The 21851-nt window shown below is 46.0% G+C and overlaps 1 protein-coding gene across 1 annotated transcript in view; it reads right to left on the minus strand.

Annotated features, from left to right (window-relative positions):
• LOC144685697 (urea transporter 2-like) overlaps positions 1-18951 on the minus strand; it is a 150689-nt gene extending 131738 nt beyond the window's left edge. The window contains exon 1 of the mRNA XM_078550513.1: positions 18810-18951. The gene's annotated coding sequence lies outside the window, so the exon portion shown is untranslated. The remainder of the gene's footprint in view (positions 1-18809) is intronic.
• Between the last annotated feature and the right edge of the window lie 2900 nt (positions 18952-21851).

Here is a 21851-nt window from a genome sequence, read left to right on the forward strand (position 1 = left end):
CGTTGCTACTGCCCCTTTTATTCCATGACCTATAACTTTCCTCACAAGTCTGTTGTGTGGCATTGTATCGAATGCCTTTTGGGAGTCAATTGGAAGCCAAAAGAGGAAAACACAGTGGCTGGAACTAATTTTAAGACAAGTAACTTACCACAGCAAAATCCTTGTCCTACCACTAAGAAAATGGCAATGTTTCATGCCCAAATGTTTGTCCAGCAAGAGAATATGAGCGGACAAGTTTGGAGACTCTAAGCACAGATCAATTGAAAGCTGTAGCTCGGGAGATACAGTCCAAATTACCCAGCAAAATCAAAAGAAACAAACAAATCCTGGTGTTGGTAGAAAGTCTGGATTTGATTTGCCAGCAGAGCAGTCGGATGAAGAGCCATGATTCTGAATCCCCTCCCCCAGCCAATTTCCAGCTGGAAAAACTTAAACTGGGGCTAGAATTTAAGGAAAGAGAGAGAGAAAAAGAAAGAGGGAGAGAGAGCGAGAGAGCAAAGGAACAGGAGAGGGAAAGAGAGAGAGGAAAGAGAGAGCAAGGGAACAAGAAAAGGAAAGAGAATTCCAGCTCTGAAAATTGGAAATGGAGCTAGCAGCTCAAAGGGAGAGAGCGAGCAGACAACTAACCGCTGCAAGTGAAAATCTCTCCCTACTCGACAGCAACCCCTATCCCCCTAATCCGGAACCACTTTCTGAGACCCTCAAGTATGTGTGATTCTTTCCCAAATTTGAAGAGAGTGACATGGAGTAATTTTTTACACCTTTGAGAAAATAGCAGGACAGCTAAAACGGCCCTCAGAGACCTGGATATCTTTAATTCAAGGGCAACTGTCAGGGAGAGCCCAAGGGGTCTACTCCATGTTCCTTCTGAGGTGTCTCTAAATTATTAGGAGAGTAAGGCTTCCATCCTAAGTGTCTACGAGTTAGTCCCAGAGGCATATCGCCAGCAACTCTGGAACGTTTGTGAGAAGCCAACCTGTACCTACATCGAGTTTGAACGTTTGAAACAAACCTCCTTCGACCAATGGACAATATCCCTAAAAATCCCACCCACCTATGAGGGGTTGTGTGAACTAGTACTGTTGGAGGAATTCAAAATTTGCCTACCCTCCAACCTGTGAATACACCTAGAGGAGCAGAGAATCCTCACAGCCAGGGGTACAGCAGTCACAGCAGACGGCCATGTGACCCATAGGCCTGTTAGCTCAGACAGACTCTTTCCAAACTATACACTTGAGTGTTGGAAAGAGAAACTGGGTGATCTAGATAGAAAAGGTTCCCCACCCAGAAAAGAAAACACAAAAGCGGGTGTGGGAACCACCCCCCCAACAGCCTGAAAGGAGGATTCTCGCAGGCCGGTGTGTTCTCATTGCAACAAATAGGCCATTTCAGACCTGAATGCTGGAGATTGCAAGGTAAGTCCGTTGGTTTAGTAGGGCTTCATGCGAGTAGTCCCTCCAAAGGACCCGATGGAAAGTGCAGCAGAGAGTCTCGCTACAGAAACTTATCCATTGGAGGGCATGGCACTATGCATGTCTGAGCCGGACTGACTCCCAGAGAACTTCTGGAGTTTTGCCTTTTCAGGAACGGTGTTCCCCTACCCGGCTCAAAATGTGAGCAAGTCCATGGTGCTGCTCTGGGACACAAGGGCCACCCTATCCTTTATGTTAGAGGGAAACTTAAACCTGCCCCCTCCCCCACATGCCCCCCACTGAGTCCTCCCTGAAGGCCAAAGCCCTGTTCAGTGGAGTGGGAGGAGGATCTGTGCACCCTCCATAAGGACCACCTAGAGTGTGACCTTGTTGCGGCCCTGTTGCAGTAGGAATTGTCCCTGAACTACCAGTACAGGAATCGAGTTCCTCCTTGGGAACGATTTGGCTGGCAGCCAGGTGTTAGCCTGCGAAAGAAAAGAGGCCAAGACCAAGCCGCAGAAATCTGCAGAAGGGCAGATAGCTAGAGAAGGCCCAGAGGCCCAAAAAGGTGGAATAGCACCCACAGACCTCGGGCAAGAGGAGCTCGAAGGTAGCAAGGCTGAAGCCCGACCAGTAAAATTAAACGGGATCCAGAGAAATCAGCTAGAATCTGAAATAGATTCCCCAAATATCCCCAAGTTAAATAGGGACCAAAGAAGTCCTAAAGGAGGGAAAGAAATAGTGAAGGAGATGCCCTACGTGGCTGAAAAGCCTGAAAGAAGACAGGTTATTAGCGAGTGAGATAACTTCCCCAGTTGAAAAGCCACCAGGAGGGTAGCTGGAGGTCCAAAGCCAAAGGCCCCAGCCAGGAAGCCAGTGATTGATCTCACTGACCACATTATGGTGAATTTAAACCAGGAGCAGAAAAGCTCCCAATTTGGCCCAGAAAGAGTGAGTGTGATGCCTCACCCAGTTGATAAGCCACTCTGAGGGACAACAAGAGTTGACCATCCCCCAGTAGTGTCCCAAAAGACACTGCACCTATCATGCAACTGACCAGCAGAGGGACCCCAACCAGATTGGACCCCGTGCTCACGCACCATCATGCAGAATTGCAAGAGGACTGGACAGAGTTAACACCCCCTTTAAAATGATCCACCACCCCCGCCAGGCTACAGCCCTGTAGCCATATCTGGTCTGGATGCAGGAATGACCCCTGCCAGAGAGCTGGCCATCTGCCTGTATTCCTGGCCCAGAAAGGCTGGCCCAGGTTCAGGGGCCAATTGCCTGCCTGCTGCTGTGCCAGCCAAAAGCACCTAGCACCAGAAGCTGGAACTCTCAGTTGTGCTAGTGCCTGACTGGACCCTGAACCAGAATCCCCTAAAGAGGTCAAGGTTCCTTTAAAATACCCCGCTCTCCTGACCCTCAGCCGAACCCCAGCCTCTGGGTCCGAACCCCTGAGCCCACAGTTAATAAAGTGGACAGGCAAGAGCTAAGCTGGACATGGGCAGTTCAGTCCTATGATCCCAGAGTATGGCAACCACGGAGTGAGATGTCCAGCACTCCCCTGTGGATTGTCCAGAGTAGCTTAACCCCCACTTGTCCCCTGAATGCTAACCACCCTGTAAAACCCCCAGACCATTTTTGAGGATGTTTAATCAGGAGATGGGAATGCCTGACCTCCAAAAGAGGGAAGTCAGAGCTCTAGCACTGAATAGACTTCCCCATGCAGGGAACTGCCATTTCCCCTGCGAACTGTGTGTCTGATGTTCCAGCATGAATGTGAAAATGCCTGTATACTTCTGCACTTCCTATTCTACCTTCCCTAATACCACATTAGAAAAATGAAAAGAAACGGAATTCATTTCATTTTTCTTCAGCGGGGGAGGCGTGACCCGTCCAGAAGACAGGAAGGAAAATATATATCTACGTCAACCTAGCTACTTTATAAAATAATTATTTTATTTTAAAAATGGACAAAGGCTTTAGCCTGACATGCCTGACTAGCCATGACTCATACCAGAAGAATTTTTAACCTTCAGAAACCAGCAGGGATCTTGTTACCTTTAAAGAGGCGCTAATGCCCCCTATGAATTAAATTCCAAAGAAGTGCACTAACACCCTTTCAACTTCTAAGGCAGAGCTATAGCCAGTGGAGACAGTGGGCTGAATTTTGCCGTCGGCGAGCAGGGGGCGGGGCCCGCTCGCCGATGCGGGATGAACGTCGGGGGGAACCCCCAATATCATCCCGCCCCATTTAAATTTTCAGGAAGGTGGGCCCGCAGCAAAATCAGCTGTGCGCCCGCCGACCTGTCAATGGCCAATTGAGGCCATTGACAGGGTCATTTAAACAATTAAAGGATCTGCTCGTCCAACCTTAAGGTTGGTGGGCAGGCCAGAAGCCCCAGGGGGAAATAGAAAAAACATGACACCTCGTCCACTGGCAGGATGAGGTTTCATATAGGGATTTAAAAAGTTTAATAAAGTTTTAGTGTAAGTTATGAACATGTCCCATCTCATGTGACATGTTAAGGATTTTTTTTTCCTGAAACTTCAGAATGCTTCAGTGCAGAGGGATCTGGGTGTCCTCGTGCATGAATCGCTGAAAGCTGGTATGCAGGTATAGCAGGTAATAAGGAAGGCAAATGGAATTTTGGCATTTATTGCTAAAGGAATAGAGTATAAAAATAGGGAAGTGTTGTTGCAACTGTACAAGGCATTGGTGAGACCGCACCTGGAGTACTGAGCACAGCTTTGGTCCCCTTACTTGAGGAAGGATGTAGTTGCACTGGAGGCGGTTCAGAGGAGGTTCACTAGATTGGTTCCAGAGATGTGGGGCTTGTCTTCTGAGGAGAGATTGAGCAGTTTAGGCTTAGACCATAAGACCATAAGACATAAGAGCAGAAATTAGGCCCTTCGGCCCATTGAGTCTGCTCCACCATTCAATCATGGCTGATAAGTTTCTCAACCCCATTCTCCTGCCTTCTCCTCGTAACCTTTGATCCCCTTACCAATCAAGAACCTATCTATCTCGGTCTTAAATACACTCAATGACCTGGCCTCCACAGCCTTCTGTGGCAATGAATTCCATAGATTCACCACTCTCTGGCTAAAGAAGTTTCTCCTCAGCTCTGTTGTAAAAGGTCTTCCCTTTACTCTGAGGCTGTGCCCTCGGGTCCTAGTCTCTCCTACTAATGGAAACATCTTCCCCACGTCCACTCTATCCAGGCTTTTCAGTATTCTGTAAGTTTCAATCAGATCCCCACTCATCCTTCTAAACTCCATCGAGTATAGACCCAGAGTCCTCAAACGTTTCTCATATGTTAAGCTTTTCATTCCTGGGATCATTCTCGTGAACCGCCCCTGGACCCTCTCCAGGGCCAGAACATCCTTCCTGAGATACGGGGCCCAAAATTGCTCACAATATTCTAAATGTGGTCTGACCAGAGCCTTATAAAACCTCAGTAGCACATCCCTGCTTTTATATTCTAGTCCTCTTGAAATAAATGTCAACATTGCATTTGCCTTCCTAACTACCGACTCAACCTGTAAATTAACCTTAAGAGAATCCTGGACTAGGACTCCCAAGTCCCTTTGCACTCCAGATTTCTGAATTCTCTCCCAATTTAGAAAATAGTCTATGCCTCTATTCTTCCTACCAAAGTGCATGACCTCACACTTCCCCACGCTGTATTCCATCTGCCACTTCTTTGCCCATTCTCCTAACCTGTCCAAATCCTTCTGTGGCCTCCCCACCTCCTCAATACTACCTGTCCCTCCACCTATCTTTGTATCATCTGCAAACTTAGCCAGGATGCCCTCAGTTCCTTCATCTAGATCATTAATGTATAAAGTGGAAAGTTGTGGTCCCAACACTGACCCCTGCGGAACTCCACTAGTCACCAGCTGCCATCCTGAGAAGGACCCCCTTATTCCCACTCTCTGCTCCTTCCAGACAGCCAATCTTCTATCCATGCTAGTACCTTGCCTCTAACACCATGAGCTCTTATCTTACTGAGCAACCTCCTGTGCAGCACCTTGTCAAAGGCCTTCTGGAAGTCCAAGTAGATAACATCCATTGGCTCTCCTTTGTCTAACCTACTCGTTACCTCCTCAAAGAATTCTAACAGATTTGTGAGGCATGACCTCCCCTTGATGAAACCATGCTGACTTTGCCTGATTTTACCATGCACTTCCAAGTATTCTGAAATCTCATCCTTAATAATGGACTCTAAAATCTTACCAATGACCGAGGTCAGGCTAATCGGCCTATAATTTTCCATATTTTGCCTCACTCCCTTCTTAAACAGGGGGGTTACATTAACGATTTTCCAGTCCTCTGGGACCCTCCCTGACTCCAGTGATTCCTGAAAGATCACCACTAACGCCTCCAATATCTCTTCAGCTATCTCCTTCAGAACTCTGGAATGTAATCCATCTGGTCCAGGTGATTTATCCACCTTCAGACCTTTCAGTTTTCCTAGCACCTTCTCCTTGGTAATTGCCACCATACTCACCTCTTGAACTTTGGGGATGTTACTCATGTTTTCCACCGTGAAGACTGACGCAAAGTACCTATTCAGTTCCTCCGCCATTTCTTTGTTCCCCACTACTACTCCTCCAGCGTCATTTTCCAGTGGCCCAATGTCCACTTTTGCCTCTCTCTTACCCTTTATATATCTAAAAAAACTCTTGCAATCTTCTTTTATATTACTGGCTAGTTTACCTTCATATTTAATCTTCTCCTTCCTTATTTCTTTTTTAGTTGTCCTCTGTTGGTCTTTGTAGGCTTCCCAATCCCCTGGTTTCCCACTGTTCTTCGCCGCATTGTATGCCTTCTCTTTAGCTTTTATGCTGTCCCTGACTTCCCTTGTCAGCCATGGTTGCCTCGTCCTCCCTTTAGTATGCTTCTTCTTCCTAGGGATGAATTTTTGCTGTCTCCCCCAAATTACTCCCAGAAACTCCTGCCATTGCTGTTCCACTGTCTTTCCTGCTAGGCTCATCTCCCAGTCAATTCTGGCCAGCTCCTCCCTCATGCCTCTGTAGTTGCCTTTATTCAACTGTAATACCGTTACATCTGATTCCAGCTTTTTGCTCTCAAATTGCAGGGTAAATTCTATCATATTATGGTCACTTCCTCCTAAGGGTTCCTTCACCTTAAGCTCCCTTATCAAATCTGCCTCATTACACATCACTAAATCTAGAATTGCCTGTTCCCTAGTGGGCTCCACCACAAGCTGCTCCAAAAAGCCATCTCATAGACATTCCACAAATTCCTTTCCTTGGGATCCACTACCAACCTGATTTTCCCAGACCACCTGCATATTGAAATCCCCCATGATCATTGTAACCTTGCCTTTCTTACACACCTTTTCTATCTCCTGGTGTATCTTGTGCCCCACATTCTGACTACTGTTCGGAGGCCTGTAAATAACTCCCATTATGGTTTTTTAACCTTTGCGGTTCCTCAACTCTACCCACACAGATTCTACATCATCTGACCCTACGTCATTTCTTGCTATCGATTTAATTTAATTTCTTACTAACAAAGCACCCTCTCTGCCAACCTGCCTATCTTTTCGATAGGATGTATATCCTTGGATATTTAGCTCCCAGTCCTGATCCCCTTGCAGCCATGTCTCCATAATGCCCACCACATCATACCTGCCAATTTCAATCTGCGCCACAAGCTCATTTACCTTATTTCGTATACTGCGTGCATTCAGATATAACACCTTCAGTCCTGTATTTCCCGTCCCCTTTCTCATTGTCGTCCCTTTATCTGATGTGCTTGAAGTTAGATTCCTAGCCCTTTCCAAACACTCTGTCCTATTTTGTGTTCTGGAGACTTTAATAGCCTCTCCTTACTTTTCAGTTTTTTCATAATTTTCCATGAAGTTGAATCCACTCCCCTACACGCTAAGCTGCTGCTTTGTTTCCCATTAGTCATACTTCTTGGAGTTTTACCCTTCCTTTCCCCCCCACTTTCTACTTTAAAGTCCTGTTGACCACCCTATTTACCCTTTTCGCTGGAACATTGGTCCCAGATCGGTTCAGACGGAGACCGTCCCAACGGTACAGATTCCTCCTGTTCCAATACTGATGCCAGTGCGCCACGAAATAGAAACCCTCTTTCCTGCACCATTCCTTTAGCCACGTGTTTACTTCCCTTATTCTCGTGTCCCTATGCCAATTTTCACGTGGCTCGGGTAGTAATCTGGAGATTATAACCCTTGAGGACCTGTTCTTTAATTTAGTTCCTAGTTCCTGATAATCCCCAAACAGGTCCTCTTTCCTAGTCTTACCTATGTTATTTGTCCCGACGTGGACCACAACAACTGGATCCTCCCCCTCCCTCTCCAATATCCTTTCAAGCTGGTCAGAGATGTCCCTCACCCTGGCACCGGGCAGGCAACATACCATGCGGGACTCTCGATAACCTGCTTACAAAGGATGCTATCAATTCCCCTAATTATAGAATCCCCTACAACTACCACTTGTCTTTTTTCACCCTCCTCTTGAATGGCCTCCTGTGCCACGGTGCCATGGTCAGCTGGCTCATCCTCCCTACAGCCCTGTTCCTCATCCACACAGGGAGCAAGTACCTCATACCTGTTGGACAGGATCAAGAGCTGAGGCTCCTCTGTTTTTCTCACTAGAGTTTAGAAGGATGTGAGGCGAGCTAATTGAGGTATATAAGATGCTAAAGGGGATAAACAAAGTAGACGTGGAGCAGATGTTTCCCCTTCTGGGGAATTCTAGAAAGAGAGGCCATAGTTTTAGGCTAAGGGGTGGTAGATTTAAATCAGAGATGAGGAGGAATTACTTTTCGCAAAGGGTCGTGAATCTGTGGAACTCACTACCTCAGAGTGCAGTGGATGCCAGGACGCTGAATAAATTTAAGGAAGAGGTGGACAGATTTTTAATTAGTAACAGGTTGAAAGGTTATGGGGAGAGGGCGGGAAATTGGAGTTGAGGCCGAAATAAGATCAGCCATGATCGTAATAAATGGCGGGGCAGGCTCTAGGGGCTGAATTGCCTACTCCTGCTCCTAGTTCTTATGTTCTTACGTAGAAGGTGGCATGATAAAAATACATGATAAGGGCAGATGGAGTTGGGGGTAATATATTAGTATGGATTGAGGATTGGTTAATGAACAGGAAGCAAAGACTATTGATAAACAGGGTATTTTTACACTGGCAGGCTGTAACTAGTGGAGTGCCATAAGGATCAGTGCTGTGGCCTGGGCTATTTACAATCTATATCAATGGCTTAAACGAAGAGATAGAGAGTAATGTATCTAAGTTTGCTGATGATATAGAGGTAGGTTGGAATGCAAGCTGTAAGGGGGGCACTGGGAGGCTGCAAAGAGGTTAAGTGAGTGGGCAGAAAGGTAGTAGATGGAATACAATTTGGGGAAGTGTGAGGTTATTCACTTTGGTAGTAAGAATATAAAAACAGAATATTTTTTAAAAGGTGTGAAACTTGTAATGCTCAGAAAGACTTGAACTTCAGAGGCACTCATAGGGAACACAGAAAGTTAGTGCACATGTTCATCAAGAGATTAGGAAAGCAAATTGCATGTTATCCTTTATTGTAAGGGGTTTGCAGTACAAGAATAACAAAGTCTTGCTATAACTGCACAGGGCTTTGGTGAGACCACCTCTGGAGTACGCAGTTTGGCCTCCATATCTAAGGAAGAGTGTATTTGCCTTGGTGGTTGTTCCTGGGACGAGGGGGTTTGCCCATGATGAGATGCTGAGTAAATTGGGCTTATGTTCTCTGGACTTTAGAAGAATTAGAGATGATTTAATTGAAACATGCAAGATTCTGAAGGGGCTTGACAGGGTAGAATGCTAAGGGTTGGATTTTCATTACCAAGGCAGGTAGCTCAAGTCAGGAAATTTCCTGTCTTGGCACACAAACCTGGGGAAATGTATCCAGATGCTATGATTTTTGTTCTGGTGGAGGGGGGTAGCTGCTGGTGGAGGAAGGGGTCGGGCCCCCCACCCCCAGATGCAGGTCGGAAGCAGTCACAGCGATTGTCAAGTGCCAAGGTGGGAAGTTTGAAAGGCCCACCTTGGTTCTCTGAGACTTTGTCCAATTTGTCTCTCTAAATATCAGGCCCTCTAGACCTCATCGCTCACACCGCCTCACCCACCCATTCACCCACTGATGCCAAATCATGCCAACTCATTCCCCCACCCACCCCCAATGGCCCCTCATGCCCTCCATGCCAACTCATAGCACTTCTGTGCCCATTCACCCAGTATATACTCTGCATAGAGCCAATGAACCCTATAATAACAATGGTATGCGTGGAAACGCTTAAAATCAGCCATTCATAACTTTCTTAAAAGAAATGCCTAAAAGAGTGTAAATTAGCTAAACCTATAAAGTATCAACGAAATAAACAATAAGCACTTGACACATCTTTATCTAATGTAAATAAGCATTGAGCCAGTGCAAAATAGGTCTAAGAAAGAAAAACTTATGAACCTATTAATCAAGCAATGTTTTCCCTTCTGTCCACCTGTTTCCACAAAGTAATGGATGTCTGGGCTCCCAACCCTCCCTGGATTCATTGGTTCTGTACAGAGTGTATAGTGGGTGAATGGGAATGGAAGAGCTTTGCAATGACATGGAGGGCCTGAGGGGGCATTGCATGTGAGTGGGGGCATGGGTTGGCATGGAGAGTATGAGGGGCCATTGGGGGTGGGTGTGGATCATGAGTTGGCTTGGGGGACATGGTAAGACCTTTTGAAGTTATCTTTCAAAAGATTCCCGCATCCAGGCTATGGTTCATGGCTTCCCTGAGGGGCCATGAGCCATGGGTCCTTGAGAAGATGGCTCAACTACGGAAATTTTGGGGATGGGGGGCGGGTGACGCTAGGAGATGCCGACCCTCTCAATGGAATGAGCCAGGTTGGGAATGCAGAGTGTTCTCCAGCACCAGCGAAAATTGGGGGCTCCAGGAATGGGGGTGAGAATCCCGGAATCGGGTTCCGTCTGCTATTTTTAAAAGTTTGTGGAGTCTCCATGATTCCCTTGACAATCCAAACTCAGGAGGTTGCTTCCCATGGCTGGGGAAAATAGGGACAGTCTCAGGGTAAGGCGTTGATTACTTAGTACTGAGATGAGGGGAAATTTCCTCACTTCAAGGGTTGTGAATCTTAGGAATTCTCTAGCCCGGAGAGTTGTAGATGCTCTATCATTGAATATTTTTAAGGCTGAGACAGACAGATTTTTGGTCACCCAGGGAATCAGGACAAGCTGGCTAACAAAAACAGGGAGAGGTCCCAACCCGGAGGTGGAGTAGCCAACATTAGGCCCCTCATTCACTCTGAGGAGTGTGCCATCGTGCTGACTGGTGAGGAAGTGGACCGTGCCTGCGTTGACGGTGAGGTCGGCAGCGAACACCCTCGTGAGGATCCTACACCACATCATCCCTCTCTCAACAAAGCTCTAAGTGCTCTCTCTCCTGCTTTTGACTCTGCTGTCATGCACGAATTATCTCTACTTTGGCTCACAGGGAGGTCTGCCAAGTGACCAACATCTTCAGCCAGCCAGTCCCTCAGCTCCATCCATGTCCTCACCTCCAGCCAAGTGGACACCTCCTCCATTGAAGATCTGGAAATAAGCAGCCTGGAAGACCCGTCACAGTGCTTACACACACCCTGCACCAGCGCAGAGACACACACCTTAGTGGGACCTAGATCTAGAGCAGGCTTGGGTTCACAATCTGATGATCACTGCACAGACACATGTCTGCAGCAGGAGGAGGCAGGTTCAGCCGAGCTCCCTGACACTTGGAGGACTGCTGGGGAAGGGGCACCTGTAAGGTCTGAGTCATATTACGAGCCTCTAGATTCGGCCTCCCTGGAGAGTCAGCAGAAGGTGTGGGAACGTCATGCAGAGCTGTTGAAAGCCCTCAACAGAGTGGTACGTGAGTCAGAGGAGTGCGTCCACCTCTGATGAAGTGGTGCCCACATGTGTCTGTATGGAGGTCTCCATGGGAAAGATGGCAGACGCCATGGAGAGCCTGGTCCGACAGAGCGTGGAGATGCGCTCAGACCTGCATCCCATCCCGGTAGCTATGGGTGTGTTCCTGTATTGGCAACGTGAGCTGGAAATGGGACACCTCGATGTCGCCCCCTCAAGGAGTCAGGCTGGGGCCCTCAAGCATCCAAAGGAAGGAGGAGCGGCAGCTGGACATCCCTGGGTTACCCACTCAGGAATCTCAGAGGCTGTCCTCTCCCTCCGAGACCCCTTCAACTGTGACCCCCCTCAACCTCATCCTCTGTCACCGCAGAGGGAGCAGCTGGCCCACAGGACAGCCAAAGCAAGCCGGGACCCTCAAGGCCTCTGCTCTCCAGAGGACCAACACCAAGGTCATCAGAGGCAAGAGGGCCAACCATTGCAAAGGTGGATGTCAGGGCAGCACTTAGAAGGAGTCGTAGGCCTAGAAAAGTTAAGAATTTCTGACCACAAGTGGTTGTACAGGTAAACTCATTTTGCCACTTTATAATCTGAAAATATATGCACTTTCACTGAATAATGTGTAATGGAGGACAGAATTTTCCGTACCTGCTGGTGTCGGGCATCATGGCAGGCATGAACTGACAATATGGTGGGAAGGCCAAAACTCAGTTTCACGATGTTGTGAAAGCAGTTTGAAATCGTCCACTCTGCCCGTCAATGGTGGGCTGTGTTTCCTGTTGCCACACGTCGCGAACTTCATTTTAGTACATCTGCATATGATTATAAGCCCAGCCTGCAGGAATCATCCACCCACGATGGATCATCCAAGCACGCTGATGTGTTTCACAACTGTACATAACCAGTGCGCACCTGACGAGCTGCACTTCGCTTGGGACTTCCAGGTTTGTTTGCTACCTAGCTTCAAGCAGCACTCGCCGTCATCAGCACCAGGCTTTGTAGGCAGCACCACAGCACTTTTAGGGGACTCACGGGCAGGTCTCTACCTAGCAGACCAGTCGTAAAGCAGGGGTGACTTTTCAACGGCTGCAGGGCTAGGGCTTGCTTGGGGAAGGGGGAGAAGTGGCTTCAGACAAGGGAAGAGGCTGCAGGGCGAGGGCTGTTTTAGGGTCAGGGGGGCATCCCAGGGTGTCTGGGAGCACATGTTGATCTGTGCTAGTGGCCTCAAGATGGTGAGGGCTGAGGAGGCAGTCTCCAGAGGAGATGAAGCCAGATGGAGATATTAGGGTTTGTGTGAGAGAGTGAGTGGTGATGTCTCTTGAGCTGGCAGTGAGTGAGATGCCAGTGAATGTGTGATGGCTTCGTGAGTGTGTGAGTTTAGAGTGATGAGATGGTTGCCTTACCCTGGCGGCACGGATGAGATAATTCATCCTCTTTCTGCACTGGATGGCCAAGCTTTTCTGTGTAGCGTTGGTGCTGACCACCTCTGCCACCACCTCCCAAGCTGAAGTGGTGAAATTGCTGGACCTCCTGTGGGCAGAGCAGGAGTGGAGGACATCACGGTGTGCCTCCAAAAGGCATTCCAGTGACGGGTCACTGAGCTCTCCTTGGCTTTCAGGGCCATGTCATCACTGGGCTGCAAGCATCGAGAACTGTGTGCACTGCTGCAGTTTAGACATGGCACCCGGAGTGAGGAAACGATGAGGTACTGTTGTGGTGGGAATTTCAGAGGCTACCCGCCAGCGAGACAGCTTCTTTCCTGTGGCTGCATAATTAATAAGGCGGGATTGGGACAATATGAAGTAAAAAGCCACCATTGTGGCTGGCGTGCAAAATGTTCTTTTTCCTGCCCGCTACCGCACTGAGTGCAAATCTGAGACGATTCCGCCTGATGTTTTCCAGCTTCATTTACAGGCTTCGTGAGTCCTCCCTCTGCATCTGCCCCCACCCCCACTAGCAATTCAGCTGCACACATCTGGACCACAAATGATTCTGGAGGGAGAATTATGTCTGTGGCAGGAGCCTCATGCAAGCACTCCCCTGTGCCCTCCTTCCTCAATCACACTCATCTCAATGTCCCGAACATTTTCAATGCTACCTGCTGGGGTTCTCTTACACAGAGCTGACCTGCATCTCTGACCACCCACTGATCGCATTCCCATGCAGCACCTCTGCCATCCAACATGAGGCTCTGCTCGTTTTTGATTTGATAAGCATGGGCACAGTCAAGTTTCTGCTCAGCTCCCCCATCCTTTCCCCTCCCCCTGTCACTCATGTCCTTTCCCCATCACTATTGGCCCCCCCTGGCATCACCTTCCACCTCCCCACCATCACCTACCAACCAGAACGCTTTCCAGGATGTATAGGTGAATGTGGGCATTTCCTACCTTCCTGAGAATCCCACCCCCATTCACACTGACCCCCCCGACCACTTCTTTCCCACCCCTCAGGGTCCGTGTCTGCCTCTGAGTCCCCACCAACCACCCTCGCTGTCCCTTCTATGCTACCCTTGCACCTTCACCCTTCCACCCTCTGGCTCACTCTGCCCCTCATACTCACTATTCCCTCCTATCACTCCCACCCTCAGTTGTCTCCGTAGGAGGCTGTCATTGACTCCACAGACACCTCCCTTGCATGTTCACCTGGACATCCCCCCCTTACTCCGTCCTCCCCCCGGACTTCTCCCTCCCCTGCATTCCTTCCTCACCACGGACTCATTCCCTCCTCCAAAGTCCTTCCTCTCCTTGGACTCCTTCCTTCGCCCAGACTCCTTCCTCCCTCTGATCTCCGTCCCCCATCTGAACTCCTTTCCCTTACACCTTCCTCCCCGCTTACACCTACCTCCCCAGTTGTCGCATTCACTCCCATTACACACCCCCCCACCGTACTCCCTCTTCCCCCTCCCAACCTTACCCCCTCCAGCACCTTTCTCCCCCCACTATCAACCTCAGCCCCCCATTATACGTTCCTCTCCCACTCACAGCTGGACCTTCTTCTCCTCCCCCTTGTTGTAGCAGCCCATTGCCAATTCCGAGATTCCCGAAGCAGGCCCGAAGCATCAACAGAAACCTCCCACCTTCTGAGAGCTGTTTCATTGTAAATCCACGTCCATGAGAAGCCACCCAGCATGCGATGCACGTATTCCTCCAGGGTCCAGTAGCTGTAGGGCTCCAGCATCTTCTGCTCTGCAAATGTCCGCGATCTGAGCAAGGCCCTAACGGTAAGTCCCGACATGTACTGTGCCAGCGTGTTTTCCTGCTGGTGTAACGATAAATCTGGCATGGGGAGACAATTCCAGTCGGTCCTTACTTTGCATCCAATTACTGGGATGCAAAGCAGGTTCACTCAGGCCTCCAGTGGGATTGGTGTTCTGTCATGGCGGACACCATCGGATGATCCTGTTGTGTTTTTACGCCAGCATGAAACTGAGTTTTGGCTGTCCCGCCATATTGTTCCTCCTCCACCCACCATGACTCCCTCTGCCAATGGGAGCGGAAAATTCTGACCTAAGTTTTGTTTTCTATACCTAGCACCAGACCAGAAAAAGCGGAATAGAATGTTTTGATGAAAGAGAATAGAGTGGAAGGTATGATGCAGCAGATTACTGGGCTCATGAGAAAAAATTTACATGAAATGACGACAGACAAATGATAGCAATAATGCAAGCACCTACGGAAATAACTTAAAGATGGCTTGGGACACAATTTCCAGGGCAGGGGAGGGAGAAATTGGGGTGGAACACTCGTGTGGCTGTGATAATCTGGAATGAAATTCAGATCCACTGTTTCTACCTAATTTATGCTCTGGCCCAAATTCTTACTGGGAGAGAGAAGACAAATATTCCATCCATTTCCAAGTCTACTATCAAATTTGGAGACATCTTCCTGAGCTTTTCTGGGATTTGGGTCCGGTGACTTCTTTAGGCACAAAGGAAGCCACATCTGCTGTGGGCAGGCACAATTACAATCCCAAAAATATAAAGGGTGAAGGTTAATTGATGAGTAGGGTGATCAATTACCTCCTGGATGCAGATTCTAGTTTTGCTGTGGGGGAACAATATGTTTTTAAATTGCAATCCTCCACCAATTAAGGGCCTCTAGCTCTAATGAGTAACACCGGCACTTCTTCAGAGCAGAGACCATCTACAAGCATGAATATCTAGATCCAATTATTAAAAAATACCCCATCCCAGGGGTTTTTCATGCATCAATGTCATTCCCAGTTGGTGGCTGGGAATTCTCCTCCACTACAATTCTGCCAGTGCGGCAGGAATCCTAGAATTTCTGACCACAGGGATATGTAGAAAAGTCTTGTTATTCATTTCTACAGCGAGTTCTTACCTCAAGGATGTATCCAACAGTCAATTTTTGGAATGCTGTACTTCATCAGGAGCTAATTTAAGAAAAGACCAAGGAAAAGTAATGTATGGAACGTTGATAAAGTTGATGCTTAAAAGTTGGAGATTTCAGTATTTCCCCTAAAGTTGCTGAAGAGCTTGAAGGAGATAGTTGGAATTTGACCTGATTGGGTGCTATTTGGTTTACAATACCCGATATACACTCAGGAAATACAACAGACAAACTCAGCAAAGAACAGGCTGCAAATAGCAGTCCAGGATATATGTCTTATGACATACGAAGACAAGGAGCTGCATTAAGTGTGCAGTGGAATATGGGCAGATGATATCTTAAGTTGCAAGTATGTCCAACATTTTCTCGTGGTAGACAAATTCTGTAAAAATACAGTTTGCAACAATGCTAAATATCGATGTTACTGAAAAAGCATATGAGTACTGAAGGTATGAAATCTATCTGAGCCGTGCTTTCCTGAGGAAACAGAAATGATTTTGACACTTTATTTTGTGCATTTTCTAGCATTTTGGAACCCATTATAATTCTGCTTATCGGCCAAACCCAAATTTTCCCGGAAAGATTAGGAATGAAAATGAAAGGTTTCCATACAACCTGGCTCAGGGAAGACAAAAATGCTGATCCAGTTAAAGGCTGTTAGTAAAGGTGAATTTGATGATTAAAAACTCTGGAATGTCAATATTAATGAAATAATGCAGTTATATTTTTTAAAAGTTGTATTTTAAAATATTTATTGAAATGAAGCTTGTCAGTACTGGGAATCTGAATGCATTTTCACTCTAGCACCCAGTATAAATGTTCAGTGCTTGGAAGTGATTCCATGATCTCACATTTGCAGCAAGTGTATCTCAGGCAACCCACATTTGATTTTCTGCCCATTGATTTTAATTGAAGGAAAATCATGCACAGTATATTCACACTTGTCCATGATGCGAACACCACTTTCACCTGGGACTGCTGGGTCATGGAATCACACTTTGCATGTTACCTGTTGCATCATACAATCACAGTGTAAAGTCCCTTCTAATCAGCCCATAAATGTGCTTTATGTCCAAACCCAGAAGCAACTGACAGAGCAATTTTTTTTTTAGTTCCTAATTTAATGTTATCTCAGTAGCACAATACGGACAGGGTTGTTTTGTGTGCTTGGGAATCTAAAAATGTCCACACACATTTCACATGCATAACTGTGAGGACCTCGCGTTCCTCCTTTCAGCATGGATTAGGTTGAATACTAGGTCACTGAAATGAAAGCCTGTGTTAAACTACCCAAATATACGTTCCAGGAATATGGTGATTAAAATGTATAGCTCCTTCACTGATGGGTTACTTGTAAATGTATAGAGATAAGGAGGTAGAAAGGTTAAAGAAGTTAAAGAGAGCAAGATTCTTTTACTGATTTAGAAAGGCAAAAATGTGTAAAATTTGCAAAGCTGAGAGAATTCCAAATAAACGTTTAATACACAGATACTGAATTTCCAAATGGAAGGGATAATTTTGATTTTGTGTGATTGTGTAAAATGGGTGACAGCAAAATTGGCTTCAACCAAAATTAAAATCATGGAAGATGTGAAATAAGCTGCCAATTCACTATCACCTGGTTTATACCATCACAAATATAAAATCTGACTTTAAGTTGCTGATAGGCCAATAAAAAATAATGTGCCTACTTGTGGTCAGGAGAGGTAATTATGTGAGGGTTTTCTGGGTTAGCACCAAAATGGCTTGAATCAAAGTTGTAAATGTCATCCCTGTTACTGTGACCATGGTGCAGTATCGATTCACAACCTTTGTGACTTCTCTGCAGTCTTTGTACAGTTGATTTCACCATCCTCTTCTTCGTTGTATAGCTAAATGGGACTGCATTTTCCTGATTACACTCTTACCTATCCAGTCATAGCTAGAGAATCTCCTGTCATGGCCTCCCCACCTAACCAATTCCATTATCTCTGGAGAACCCCCTCAGAGCATCTGTCTTTGGTGTCTTCCTATTTCTCATCTATGTGTTGCCCTCGTTGACAACATGGAAAGACATCACATCAGCTTCCACATGTAATCTGACAGCACTGAGCTCTATTCAATTCCCACCTCACTCAACCCCTTTACTGCCTCTGTGATGCCTGATTGCTTAGAACTTGTGCCCAATATTCAGTCATGGATGAGTCTCAATTTAATTGTTAAATCTTGGGCAGATTGAAATTAGTATCTTTGGCCTCTCTCATTAACTCTGTAGCTTTTCCAGTTATTGCAGCTTACCTGCCCAGCCATTGTCTCAGACTGAACCAGACTGTTCGTAATATTGGTGTGTTTTTCAACATTGAGCTGAGGTTCTGACCCCATATCCTGTCTATCAGAATGACTGTCTATTTTCACTGTTAGAAACCACCACCCCTTCCAAGCCTTGGAGGAACCAAGATGTTGGCCAAGTTCATAAGAAGAATCCTGAAAAAGGAGGAGGCAATTGGGAGCATTGGGGGTGTGGAAGTGGCATTCACTTGCATTGGCCTACGAACCTAAATACACTGAAAAATGATCCTGACATGATGCAATTTCTAGACCAAGATATTTGTCATTCAGTACTGATAGGGAATAACAATTATCTGGAGATTTTCCAAGTCCTCACATATGCTGAATACTTCACATTCTGTGAGCATATATAAGGTCCATTGGTGTGCACTTGCAGCAAGGTACCTTAATACATGCAAAGACTTATTTAATTAAGAACTCAAGTGATGCACCAACACATTTGCATCACTGAATGCAAACATTTTTATTGTCATTATTTGCATATCACTAACAACAGAAGATTTTCAAATTACAGTCACCGTGCAAATGAAACTGTGTTTGGCTAGCACTTTAAAATTGTTCTGTTAAGTTCAAAACCTTACAAGTTATTGACCTGTAGTCTACTGAAAGAAGGAAACATAACTCTTTAATGACAAAAACGTTTTTAAATAAATTATACTATTAGCATACTTGTTTAATAGATTGAATACTTCAGAAACAATTTCAGATAGTCATAACAGAAATAATGCAGTTTATTATTGCATACCATCAGTATGTTATAAAATAGGTTTCCATACTTCACCTTAATATCGTATTCCCAGTCTTCTTTAACTGGACTCTTACTCAACAATCAGTGTAACCATTCAATTTGAATTGTTGCACCCAAGTTCTTGTTAAGGCAATTCTCGCTAAAGTTATGTAGCTATGACACTTTGCTAACTATTTATCCCTATTTATAGTTTTACAGTACGTTTTCCATTTGGCTAAGTGCCTCCACATAACAGACCTGAAGTCTAGTTTTGATTTGTTGCTTTGCTAATCAAACCTCCAGCTTTGCCCAATAACTGTGGTGCAATATTTTTTTCCACAGCCAATATGAGCAGTGGAATCCTAGAGTGTGCATTCACTGATATCAGTGAGTATTGGTCGTAAGTACACATTAACTGAAAGGCATTGTGCCCATCCACGCTAACTCCCTCCCTGTCAGACTATGATTGGCAAAAGGTGAATGTGGAGCAGACTGTGTTCAATACTAAAAACTCTGAATTCTGCTGTATAAAGATTCCACCTTTTCTATTATAAACATAGAATCATAAAGTGGTTACAACACAGATGGAGGCTATTTGGCCTGTTATGTCTGTACTGGCCCTCTGCAGCAGCAATTCACCTAATGCCACTCCCCTACCTTTTCCTGTAGTTCTACAAATTCTTCCTCTTCAGGAAATGATCCAATTCTCTTTTGAAAGCCATGATTGAATCTGCCTCCACCACACTCTCAGGCAGTCCATTCCAGGTCCTAAACGCTCACTTCTTAAAAATGTTTTCCTCATGTCACCATTGCTTCTTTTGCCAATTACCTTCAATCGGCATTCTCTGGTTCTCGATCCTTCCACTGATGGGAACTGTTTCTTCCTATCTCCTCTGTCAAGACCCCTCATGATTTTGAATACCTCTATCCAACCTCCTCTCAACCTTCTCTTCTTCAGAGAGAACAGTCTCTTTTCTCCAATTTATCTATGTGCATAGACCAAGGAGAGAATGGAACCTTTCAGTATGTGTTAGTTTTGGGCGTTAGTCGGTTTCCTGGGAACACATTTAAAGTAACTGTTGGCAATGTGGCAATCACAAAGAATCCTATTGCGGAAGCTGATTGCGGGTATGGTTACATTACAGGCTGAATCATAACTTCCAAAAATGGTGGGCTAAGATTAGGTCAGAGGTTAAAAAGCAAAAAATCAGAAACAGGGACCCAATCTGCCTCAAGTGCATCCACTCCACGGGGAGGTGGTGGCGTAATGGTATTGTCACTGGGCTAGAAATCTGGAGACCCAAGGTAATGCTCTGAGGAAACAGAAACAAAAAATGCCGGAAAAACTCAGCATGTCTGACAGCATCTGTGGAGAGAAAAACAGAGTTAACGTTTCGACTCCATGTGACTCTTCGTCACTCATATGGACGCGAAACGTTATCTCTGTCTCTCTCTCCACAGATGCTGTCGGACCTGCTGAGTTTTTCCAGCAATTTTTGTTTTTGTTTCAGATTTCCAGCACCCGCCTTTATCTTAGTGCTCTGGGGACCTGGGCTTGAATCCTGCCAGGGCAGATGGTGAATTACAAATCCGATGATGACCATGAAGCCATTGCCAATTGTCAAAAAAGCCCATCTGGTTCACTAATGTCCTTTAGGGAAGGAAATCTGCCGTCCTTACCTGGCCTGGTCTACATGTGACTCCAGGCCCACAGTAATATAGTTGACTCTTAAATGGTCTCTGTGCAAGAGCAATTAGGTGTGGGCAATTAATGCTGCCCTAGCCATATCCAGTGAATAAAACAGAAACACAGGAGGTGGGTTAGCTATTTAAATATTTCAATGAGGCTGTGGGCCTTAATTTTAACAGTAATTCTATTTTTAACCACAGGCAGGTGAAAGGAGGTATGAAGGGCCAATTAAGGCCCACCCAGCGGCCTGCCCGACAGGAATCGCTGTGCCTGTGTGTGTTACTTGTTATAGAGGGGTGCTACCTGGCTTTACTTACAGGTTTTAGGCTCCACTTAAAACAATGTGTTGGAGGGGATAGGAAATTCAGATAAGATCATGTATTTTGCAGTCACCAGAATAACAGACTATGTGAACATCATGAAATACGTTGAGATCTGATGATAGGTTAGTGACCTGAAATAATGGGCTGAATTTTCAGTGGAGGTAAGAAGTCACACCTCTGGGCCAAAAGCAGGAGCCAACCATGCTCCGGTGGGCCGTGGAACTCTGAGGTGGCTTTTCACTGGCGATGGCCAATTAGGAGGCCTCCATTTGAGGACAGAAACCACCTCCCAGAATTCTTGGCCCAATCAAAGGATTGGCAGATCAGAAGCCTCAGCAGTACCACTACTACCACTGCTGAGGCTGCAGTATGTAGAGAGGGCGCCTCAATGATGAGGGACCCTCTAAGATAAGGGAAGTATTTTTGTTGCACTACAGCAACTAACCAAGAACCCCATGACAGCTCCTTCCCTAGGATGTAATATTCTACCCTTGATACAGTTGCTGTATTGTTCAAGCTTAAGAATTAGAAGAAATAATAAGAGCACATTCAAATACCTGAATTAAATATTAAGCCTTATTAGATAAGACAAAATACATATTCTTTTCTACTATGGGCTATGCAGTGCTTACAATACATGTTCTAAGCAGATTCAAAGTAAAAGCACTGAACTTACACCAATAGTGTCATTTACACATACACACGCACAAACACACACACACACTCACCACGCACCACCACCCCCCCACCCCCGCTGGATTTAAGGTGCCGCCAGTGGGGGAGCATTAAATCCAGTCAATATACGTTGTATATGTTTCAAAAAGAGTACAAGCTCTTCTTAGCATACTTGGCAATACAATACCCCTCTTAGTTCACTAGGCAATACAATGCCCTTTTTAGTGTACCTGTTAATACAAAGTCTTTCTTAGTCCACTCTTAGCATTGAAAAGATGCTCTAGCAACACAATGCTCAAATATGTTTTAAGTAAATGGTCATACAATCATCCAGAGTGGCAAAACCCTTCTGATGATGGGTCAGACTCCCTTAAATATTCTTCCAAGGATGAGTTGGGCTCTTTTAAG

Source organism: Cetorhinus maximus, chromosome 1, assembly GCF_964194155.1.
Source record: "Cetorhinus maximus chromosome 1, sCetMax3.hap1.1, whole genome shotgun sequence".
In the NCBI taxonomy this organism is placed as follows: Eukaryota; Metazoa; Chordata; class Chondrichthyes; order Lamniformes; family Cetorhinidae; genus Cetorhinus; species Cetorhinus maximus.